Raw genomic sequence first — 11,802 nt, forward strand, 5'->3', positions numbered from 1 at the left:
AGGAGGAATTACCATGTTGTCCTTCAGTTGAAGTTTTTTCTAGCTTTGATATTTTTTTGTTGGTTTTTTTTGTTTGTTTGTTCTTTGTTTTGACATAGGGGACGGGGAATCTATCACTGCAGATTAAGGAAGTTATGAAAAACGTTTAAACTTCCTAATAAATTGTGAAAACTACTTTTTCTGAGTACTCTTGTTGAACCCCATAGTTACTGGGATCTGTTTCGTTGTAGTGAATCTCTAATGTGGCACAACGAATGGGTGTTTTGATTGTATTTAGGTTGACTTTGCCTCTACATGTTAATGTCCTTTGTTAACAACAGGTATGTTGGCAAAGGCAGCAGCTTCAGGTCAGGCGGAGAGTATGAACTAGTTGTTGGGTAGGCATCTCTGTATGAGGCTTTTACACCAGTTCTGCCATGTAATCGGTAGTCTTTCCTGCCTTAACAAAATTTGCAACTGATGTTGTTCTTGATTTCAGGTGAACCGGTGCAAGCTATAGAGCGTTAAGCCTGCTCTTTACTTTCAGTGGAAATGAGCTGATACCTTTCACAATTTGGGCTCTTTTCTAAAATAGGGCTACATTTTTAGTAAGTTTAATAGGTACATTTTACAAAACATTCCGTTAGTCACTGGACAAAATCCAGTCTTATCTTAAAGGTCTTCTCATCCAATTCTTTTGTCTGACTGACTTGTGTTATTTTTCTTGAAGGAGGACTTATTTTGAAATTCAGACTTACTCTGATTAGTACCAAAAATAAATAAAATGGAAGCATCTTTCTGACAGACCACTTTGCAAGTAACAGGAGAGTGATGGACACCGTGAAACCTGCATGGCAGGAATTCCAGAGTCACAGGCCCTGGGAGCACTTGTTTGTCTCTAGCCCTGGGGAAGTTCATGCAATAGGTAACTAAGGAAGTTGACAATCGGACCTTTTAGCTCTGGACTGGGTAGGAGAGTTTCCATCTGGTGTAATTTCTACAATTTCTAATTGTAGCAACTTGGCTACAGTTGAGTACTGGAATTTTTAAATTCATATGACGCAACAGGTTCTGGTTAAAAGTTCTCTCATAATTTTATTGGTACTACATCCCATATTGGATGTACCAAACCTGACCTGGAAGGGGGGGAGGGGAAGGGACATCACTAATTGTTTTGCGGTCAGTTATAAGTATTATTGAGTTTTTAAAATATTCACCATAAGCTGAGTTTTCTTCTTGGTAAATCACTGTTAACAGAACCTATATTTAGCACCGTGGTTGTCTGAAGAAATATCAATTTGAACTGCAGAATTCTATTCCTATTTAGTAATATTGATTCATCAGAACTGTAAAATGCAATATACAATATTTCATGAGAGCAATTCATGATGACAGATTGTGTGGAATTAAGAAATTATATAATATGGTATAGTGAAATAATTTTCCCCAATCCATTATTGTATTGTTCCATCTCAGGTTTTTTTTAATGCTCCTGAATTAATAAGAGCATGAGATTTTTAGTACCTACACTAGGTTAAGGTCATTAGTCCATTTACTTTGTTATTTATGAGGGCTAAATTCTGGTACTTCTGGAAAAAACTGCTTTTCCTCTTAAAAAATACATTCCTGCGAGCTGACAAATTGGTAGAAGAACATTCCTATCTGTGAGTTCTTTTTTACTTTGAAGTTTGGTAGGATTTTTTTATCCTATCACCTTATTTTTCCCAGCTTAATAGTAATAAAATGTTAATATTTAGGGTTTTTTTTCCCCCCCCAGGTGTAATGACAATTGATACGGAATTACAGTACCAAAAAGAAGTTTTAATAAATTCTAAATTGAAGAACCTTGTTTCATTAAATAATTTAATTTCTTGTTTTCAGTTAATTGAAGAAGACAGTCACTTCCCCTGTCAGTTCCCTTTCAAAATTTTCTGTATTTGATTAAACTCGTGTAACTTTTTCTGGATTAAATAATATTAGAAGTTTTGAGTTTTTAATTACATGTAAATCCATGTATTATTCATGGTTTGGTAGCCATACTTCATTTGTGTGCACTCTTGTGTTTTTGCATTATTTCTCTCCATTTTAATATATATATCAGTATATTAAAACACGTAATTTGCTGCTTAAAACTGTTGCCGTGGAGTTGGAAAACACCTTATTTGACAGCCAAATGGTGGCATAATTAAAGCACCTCACCCTTCTTTGCCTTGGCTGCTATCATCACGTGAAATCTGTCAACCCGTAGGCATTTGGGGGTAGCCCTGTGGAGATACTGTGTTCTGATAATCTCCAGATCATACCTGCTCTCACTTACACCATCACTTTTGTCATTATCTGGGTCAAGAGGAATCTTGGGAGATTAAAGGTGGATTAGTTTGGTTTGTGTTAGTGTGGCACAGCTGGATGTAAGATCTTTGTGATACGTCTAAAATGGAAGAACTCTGGAGGGTAAGCAGAGAAAGAAAGCAACAGAGCATAATAGGATAAGGTGTTTGGTATATAATTTACTGTCATCTGGCATAGTCTGGCTCACAATAGTGAGAGGGCGGGAGTAGCACAGAAGAGCTAAGTTCTTGGAAGGAAATAAAAAGCGGTTTAAATGTGTGTTGGTCCTTTCAGAGTAGCTATTTCAGCCTGAGTTTATTACAAGGTCAAAAGCTATGTATACAGGGTTTGGGTTTTTTTAAGTATGAGTCAGTGCTGTGATTCATGTCACATAGATCACAGAAGCTATGCAGGTGTAGAAGTTGTATTACCTAATCACTTCTTTTTTTTACACCTAATGCCAAAGTTGCTTGTTTTGCTTATGCATTTTCTGTCAGCTGCTTTGTTTCTCTTTTAGCAGCGCTATGGAGTTGGGAGCTGCTAAGCTGCAGAGGTAGGGAGATGCAGCATCTGGGAGACTGGCAGAACAGCTGTGAGGAAGGCATGGCAGGAACATGGAACAGTTGGCAGAAGGGGAAGGCTCTTTTCTAAAACTTGAGAGAATAAGTCATTAAAATTGCTGCTGCAAAGGACTCCTTTTCAAAAGGGGAAAAAAAACATTTAACGGAAAGAATGGAGAGGAAACTCTGTACAATGAGAAATTAAATAAATGGAAAGGGTTTTCACATTGTAGCTATACAGAAAGGCTGGGTAGATTGTATACGTAAGTATAATTATTAGCTAAAATACTCTTCTTTACCATATGTTCAGATGATAATCATATCCTTGGAAAATGAACAATACTGTACAGAATGCTGTTGAAAGTGTTTTGTAATCTGGATATGAAAAAAGGCACAGCTTGAGTAATCAGGACTAGTGTGCGGATATATGATAATCAAATTAATTTAAAACAATATCCATTTTCATTCCCATGTGGCTTGAATTTTAGAAAATTAATAAAATTACCAAATCGTGATTAATGGGGGAATTTTAAAATGACATTAATTATCAATGTCAGAGGACATTTTATGATTTTTTTTTTTATGTAACTCCACTTACCACTTTTTTAATGTTTGGACTACTCTCATCTTTCTACATGGAAGAAGGAAAAAGGAACGTTCATTTGCTTGCTTTGTTCACATTGCCTAGTCCTAAACAAAAACTCTTGAATACTACTAGAAGCGGTGAATACAAGTTTTGATCACGACTTGAGACACTGATCTGCAAGCTGTGTATGCATAGTGATAGACCTTTTTCTGATAGTGAATATTTTTTAAAAATCATTGATATTATGTGGAGTATGCAGATTTAATGTCACATAGAAATATTTATATCTGGACCTAAGACTTTGTTCATCGAAGACTGACAGTAATAAAGATCCAACCAACCTTCTTCAGCAGCTGCATAATCATGGAGCTACTCTAACTCTGTAGGCATATTCTGATTTATCTGAAAGACTTCATAGTAATTGTAGTGTTTGGTATGTGTAACTAGGCACTTAAGCCAATCAGAAATGAGTTGAGGTGTCATCGAAGCCTCATGAGGGACCAATCCAATGTGAATACTTGGATAATTCCTTTAAAAAAAAACAACAACAAAACAAACCAGAGTAACAGTGGACACGGTAATTCAAAACCAGGTTGCTCATGATCCAGAGGTTGGCAAAGTGGTTAGACTAGTTGGACAGGCAAGAAAATTGGGTTCAGGTGTGTCCTCATTCATATCAGTGTCTCTTCCTTCCCATGACAGGATGTTAATCACCAGGCCAGTGTCTAGGCTGGGGAAAGGTGGAAGGGGCAAAGTCCTCTTCTGCTTCCTCAGTTGAAACCAAGTAGATTTCACAAAATAGACGTGTTCAGCTGCAGGAGGCAACACGGTTGTAACCTAATGACTGTGGTACTCTGGGAGGGGAGGAGCGATTTGCCCTGGATTTAAGTCTCTATTCAAAAGACTGTTTTTGAATTTTACTAAATAATCATGAGAAAAGAAACAGGGCTAATCTTGAGAGCTAGAGCACAAAACTTGGCAGGCGCATAACGTGACCCCTCCCGCGGCAGCTGTGTTTCAAAAGGAATGAGCCATGCTCAGTTCTTCAAAGGCTACTGTAGGCACTGCCCTCAGGAGAGGACTCCAGTTTCTGGCTCCTAAATAGATGAAGATGCCACCCTTGCGGTGCTGACTCAGATACCTTGGCTTTAACGGAGCGACAGCCACACCTCCCTGTACAGCATTTCCGCCTGGCTCGGTGACTCCTAGTTAGCATGAGTATTTTATGAGTTCCTAATTCTTGTTTAATTTTGAAAAACTATTCGGATTAAATATAAAATTTCCACAGCCAGTATCCAGCATATTTTGCATATTTTATTTGTAACCAGAATTTTTCCTGGTTTTTTCCCCCCGATTTCTTTAAACATACTAATATGTCTAGCAGTACCACTTTTTCCATATGAATATGTAAATGATTGGAGTGATTACTTTTTTTTTTTGAAAAGTAATCAAGAAGCAACTTGTTTATGATAAAAATAGGATTGCAGGTATGGGAAAAGCATCCTACCTACACTTAAAAATTAAATCAATGCTACAAGAATTAATGGGAATTTACCCTGAAGCATTTCTGAATGTTAACAGCTATCCTGTTAAAATTTTATCAAAAAAAGGTTGGCTGAAACCTTTTTCTTTTTTTCTTACCACCAGGCAAATTGATGAATTTGAAAATTAAAATTTGCACACATTAATGGCCAGAAAATTGCAGTTACTACTTACCTAAAATGTTTTGTTAAAAAGTATAAGACAAATATGCTGTCTATGTGGGCAAGCCAGTTTAGCAGGAAGTCTTCCGAGTGCCAGGTTCTGCCTCCTGTATTCACAAAAGTAGCACTTCATTTTGCAAGTTGATTCATTAATTCATTTCCCTGACTAGGTAGGTTAAAGGTTGAAGGAATAAAGCATTTGGGTGTGATGCAATTTTATTACACAGTTTAATTTTAACAGAAGCTTTGAAGGTTGTTTTTTTTTTAAGTTTTTGTGAAAATCTCATTAAAATGGCAAAAGCTGAGAGACTATATTTGTAGAGGTCTTTCCTAATGATCTGAAGAGAAACAAAATCCTAGAGAGAAAATAGACATTTTGAAGACCATTCTTCTGGGTGTTTTCGTTACAGTGTCTCTTTTCTCCACTCTTTTTTGGGAGACATTGAAAGTGTTGTGGCATGTGTCATTTGACTCTATTATTGTTCCTCATGTCCTTTATTTCTAAATTATATCGGTAGTACTTGCCTGCAGATGGTTTGATAATTTTTAAACTGCAATGATAGCAATTGTGCAGGTCAAACTGAATTGTATTTTCATGAGTGATCTGGCTGACTTTGTTGTCCCAGCTGATGATCTGCCACAGAGCTATGACCATAACAATGACTTCGGCAATACTGGCTGCCTTCATCGATCACAAAGCTCTGAACGCTGGGCACCCTCAGCATTTAACCCACTGCTTACGTAGTGCAGCGTCATGCTGTACACAGCTATACACTCTGTAGAGTCTGTGCACAGTGTATTTAGTTTGCCATCAGCCCTGCTGTATATTGGTTTCAAAATGGGCCTGGTTCATTTGAGTCTGTGTCTAAGGCAGCAATGTCTTAGAGCAGGATAGGCTTTCAAATGCATGGAATATCTAATGCCTATACGTACTTCCCTGGAGATATAGCTGACGTCAATGCGTATGTGGTTACTGGTCATTGATAGTGTTTTGTGTTGGCATACGAGTTTGATAAAGTTGTTTTCAGGTTTCTGTCACAGATGCTAATTACAGCTTTATGAATTCTTGGGATATAATCTCAGTAGTGTGCGAAATGAAGTAAATGTGGAAGGAAATGCACCAGTCTTTCTCCTTTATCTCTTATTTGCATTGTTACCAAGTTCTGAATGGATGAAGCATATCCTTCTATGGTTTAAACCATTGCAGCGCGTAGTGTGGTGGTATATTTGCGTTTAGACAGTTCTCTGTATTTGTGTCCTGTTTTTGGAGACAGGGAAGCAGCTAAGGAAGAAGAAAAAAAACTGCCCATGCCATGTTAAAACATGTAAAGAAATACTATATCAAGCACCACTTTTTACAGTCAGGCACTGCTGATTGTGAATAAGGGTGGCAGAACATGGTTGTAGTAGAAGAACCAGTGAATGAATCTACAGTAGCATTTCAGCTAGGATAAAGGGTTGTGGTTTTGCTGTTGAAGCAAATCTCTTGAACATCAATTTGATTCCATCAGAGTGGCCTCAGTCTGGGTAAACCGGATTCTTTTTGGATAAGACTAAGTCTAAAAAACTGAAATATGGTAGGTTCTGTTTGAACATAAAGAAACACTTTTTTTACTGTGAGGGTGACCCAACATTGGCACAGGTTGTCTGGAGAGGTTGTGGAGTCTCCATTCTTGGAGATATTCTGGTCATGGTCCTGGGCACCCAGCTCTAGGTGGCCCTGCTTGAGCCGGGCAAGCTGGACAAGATGACCTCCAGACGTCCCTTCCAGCCTGAACCATTCCGTGTTTCTGTGAAATTGGATGGTGTATTCTAGGACTCTATCTGCCAGTGGGGTTTCAGTCTGCAGGACTGGTCTAGAGCTAGTGGAAACTAAAGCATGTAGCGTGGGCATCTGGTTCTCAGCAGCCACTGTCTTAGTTCACAGGCTTCTATTGCAAAGTGCTACTTGCTAATGCAGACATAGCCACTAATGTCACATAGAGCTGAGTTAGCAAGTCCTTTGGTGTTGGCTTCTTTGCTCAGAAGCACATAGATATTGCAGAAAGCGCAGGCCAAAAGTTGACACAATTACTTTGTATATTGGATCTGTACAGACATAGCCCCTTAAGTCGTTTTTTTGCAGGCTAGAAGGCTGTGGTATTTGGCTGCCAGCATCCGATAGATAGGCACCAGGCCAATCTGCACGTATATAGCATTGGAATATCTAGCCAATCTGAATTTGTAGACTTTACTGCTAGTTGGTTGATGCATTAGCACAGCCTAGACTCTCTTAATTAGTTCCTTATTGGACAATTATGTGTTCTTTCTGGCTTGCCAAAGGTAAGTAGAAGAAACGAGTGGGGGAAAGTAATACTGAAGTTGAATGGCACAGGAGGCATGGGAAGAGACGAAAAGTATTGCACTAGGTGGTAGAGGAGGATGTATGTAGCTTAGGGTTGGTATGATGAAAGTTCGTCTGCACACTCGAGTCCGGAGCTCCTGCTGTGTATATTAGGCAATGAAATAATGCACCAACATGCTCTGACTGCTCAAAGCAGGACTCCCAGGGCAAAATGCCATCCATGCTTGCTCACCCCGCTGAATAGCATTGTCTGCAGTTTTTCTCAGGCTGTTTCTACAGGTATTCAGTCTTGGTGGTGCAGAGGGACCTGGAATTCTCTAAAAAGCTGTACTTCAGGAAAAGGTGACTTTGCTGCATCTGTATAAAAGTGCTGCTGCAAAGAGCAAACGTGAAAAAAGTCTGGAGCTTCTCTCAGGCTCAGAGCCAAGAGCAGGCTTGCAGCTGATCGTGAGACATCTGTCATCAGCAGGAGTTGCCAGTAGTGGAGGTGGGGGCTACAAATGAGAGTGACAGAAGTACATGATGACCTAGTGAAAGAAAAGGATTTTCTAGGACAAAGGGTAGTAGTTCATGATAACAAAGCAAAATAAACTATATACCTGAAAGAGGAGGATCAGGTATAGGGGTGTGGAGGGGTAACTAAAGAGGACAAAACCACACCAAGAAATAAGCTGCGAGTGAGTAAGATTGGGGACAGGTAGTAAAATGCATGCATTGGTGAGAAAGGAACGAGGATGGTGAGAAAACAAGTAGGAAGTGAAGAGCAAAAAAGCAAAGAAATGAAGGATGCAAAACCCCAGAAAACACTTACTGCATTAAGGAAAGAAAAAAACCACAGACATGTATTTTTGATACTACTTTTCTATGTGGTCTGTTGCTAATGTTGCCAGAATGAATGTTAAACAGTTTAAATGGAATGGTGTCTGAGATGAATTCTCTTCAGCTGTACGTCTCCTAGGCAAATGTGTGAGAACTGCTGATCTGTTCGTCGTCTTCAGATCATGTGAATGTGAACACAGCAGAGATTTGACTTGGTGTCCCTGTCTACAAAATGCAGAGGGGAAAAAATGGAAAGAGAAAGCCTCCCCTGGGAAGAAAGGGAGTGATCCCATTATAAATGAGAGTCATACAACATCCCTTCTGGAGGCGTGTTGAAATTTCCCATGGGAGGAAGAAGAATAAACAAAGGTCGGTATTACTAATAAAAGCAAAATAGTTGGCAACCAAGGAAACAATAATTATTTGATTGCAGTGTCCTGAAAAGCTAGCAACAGAAACAATACCAGTTAAAAGCAACAGGCCAAACGCATCTCACTTGCCACCCTACCTGTCATTACACCAAAGATGTGTTTGCCTTACCGCTCTGAGCGCGGTGATTTGCCAGCAAAATAAATATGCCTTGACTTTTTGCCTTTGCTGCTTTACGCTTTTTATGACCACAGTGTTCCTGAGGGTTTATTGTGTTTAACTTCACAACACTATTGTGAAGCAAGCAAGGAGTTGCTATTATCTCTGCTTCACAAGTGAGGAATAGAGCCTGCAAGAGAGCTGTGCTTGCAGCCGCACAGCTTATGGTAGGCAAGGGAGTTCCCAAATCACAGGCCAGTAACTTTCTTTGCTCACTTTCTGCGGGGGCAGAAACAGTCATGGAATATTAGTACTGGGAGGGCATGTATAATGTTTTTTCTTTAACAGTGAATTTTACATACCAGGAAATAAATGAGCAAAGCTTGCTATTGCAAAGAAGATATCCCCAAATCATGACTTCGGCAATTTCAAGAAGAGATCCATATAGTCTTGAAAAATACATTAATAATGAAACATTTATGTTTGTACAGCAGCAAGACTCTATTTAAAACCAGTACAGTTTCATTTTAAGTTCAAGCTGGCAAAGCCTGTTAAGGGCAAATTGTAACAGGCATTATTATTTCATAATGGAGAGGTGTGTGGTGAGCTAGACAGAAGGAAGCTGCGCAGTGCTCTGGTCGTGTTTCCAGTCTGCCTGACGATGCAATCGCAGTCCTAACTCTGCACTTCCTCAGAGGTAACCTCACTGAGTGGCACCATCTAGTTTAGCTTTGTCACAGTGCAAACAGTTGTTCCTCATTCCCAGTGATCTTATCTTTACTAGCAGCGTATAGCTGAGTTGTGGGATGGCTTCTTCGTAGTTCACTGGGGGTTACATAGAAAACACTGTGCTATGGCAAGTATCACTGAAGTGCTGAAAGTGCTTGAGAGGCAGTACTCCGATAAGAGTCCAAGCTAATGCTGTTGCGAAGGGTTAGATTGCGTGTAACGTAAGCTCGGTCCCCTTTTGGCTAGAGAATGGAAGGGCGTGGGATGTTCCCCACACACCTATTACTGCCCTTCCATAAGGGCTGTAGCACTGCTTTTCATCTGCAGGAAGACAAAGCCGTTTGGCTAGATCTTCTTTCCTGATTATTTTTTTTTTTCTTTGTTTCAGCGATGTCCATTTCTTAAGTTAGCTATTAACATTAGGGCAGGTCTTCAAGAGCTTCAGGGTCTCCTCCTTTGCTTTTTTTTACTGCATCTTGGAGTTTTTCTTCTATCTCCTTTGCACCTACATCGGGCATCACTACCCACTAGATGAGATCACAGTCTTTCAGGATGGTTACTTCCTGTTAGAGCAGTTACCCTGGAGAACAGAAGAGAAGGAAAAACATCACTTTGAATTCTCGAGCTTTTTTGTTACAAAAACAGATTATAAAACTCAACAGTGGTTACAAGCAGAATCATCTTTTAGAACTTGGTTGCAGCATAGGAGTGGAAAACACAGACCATGCAAACTGGTGTTTCTAATAATATTTTTTTATTATGCCTGTAGCTTTTTAGGTATTTTAATATTAAATGTACTTTCCTTATTGAAAGAAAGCCAAACCCGAAACTGAGTTGATAGCTGAAGACTGATAGTGGTCATTGTGCAGGGACCCTTTCATATAGCTGTGTGTGAAACTGACTGTGCTTCATTTTGTAGTGTTAATTTATGACAGGAATTTGTATTACGAATGAAGCTAACTTCTTATTTCTGACATTGCTCTGCAAAGTTTGATATCAGCAGTATTTTCCAATGAGGTTGTAAATTTATCTTTAATTAGACATTTGTATGCAGCTGTTTAAAAATGTCAACCTCCTGGATTAGTATGAAAGCAATCAGTTCAAATACGCTGTTTTAAACAGTGATCTGAAAAACAGCATGCAGAAGTGAGAATTTCTGAAATATTTTCTTTCCCTCTCAGTGACTGCCTTGCTCGTAAGAAAACGAGCCACATTTTAGTTTCCTCTTTTGGTTTCCCTCTGTGGAAAGTGGCGATAACAATGCTTCTCAGTCTCTTTACAATTCTTTGAGATAGGTGGAAGGAAAATGCAAGCAAATAATTCCAGTATTTTATAATAGTGCTATACACAGTTTATTTTCCTTTGTCCATAAAGTATGCTTGAAAATCTATTTTCTTCTTCCCTGTTTGAAGATGGGATAAAGAGTTTTCCCCTGTAACTAGGTACTTTGGTTAACACTTTTGAATTGAAAAGACCATTTTAAGAGCTCCAGATAGACTCACAGAGGCTGGCAAAAGGATTTGCACTCGTGCTTGTTGATGTTGGATGGTGGTCTAACTGCGTGCATTAAAGATGAATGCCAACATGATTGTATGAATATTACATTAGCATACCCTTCTAAAAACAGTCTGCAAGACACCCTTGGATTGCCCTACTCTAGTATTCATAAGCGAGTACGACTAAAATAGGAATAGTCTAAATAAGTACATATTTACATGTGTGCTCAGAGCTCCGACGCGAGTACCTTGCACGGGAGGAGATGCGTTAACAGTCGGTTAATGGTTTAGGTGCCAGTAGATGGCACTCGAGAGCACATTCCCCAGTTCCACAGGTCCTAGTTTTGTAGGATCAATAACCACGGTGCGGTTGCGACCGATTTGTGTCTGAAGTTCTTTGTATGGTGTTCTTAGTGAAAGTTAAGCCTATTTTAAGCCCACTGCTAAAACGGGGCCTAGGAAACTTGCATTTGAAAACTGTTACCCTGTGAATGTGAATTGTACGTTTATTTTTTTTTCTACTGAATGTCACCAGCTTCGTTTCAGTTCTCAACACTTGTTTTGCTTGTGCAATTTTTTCAAAGCATAGACAATTTTAAATGAATGCGTCCATTTGAATATATAAAAGGCTGCAATGAGAAGAATTGGAATGGTACAATTAGAGGAACCCTGCTTCCCATTCTGAACAAAAGCAGTGTCGACAAAAATCTACAGGAGCGGGTCAACCTTT

The sequence above is a fragment of the Pygoscelis adeliae genome, unplaced genomic scaffold (genome assembly GCF_000699105.1).
Source record: "Pygoscelis adeliae isolate BGI_AS28 unplaced genomic scaffold, ASM69910v1 Scaffold48, whole genome shotgun sequence".
NCBI classification, from domain to species: Eukaryota; Metazoa; Chordata; class Aves; order Sphenisciformes; family Spheniscidae; genus Pygoscelis; species Pygoscelis adeliae.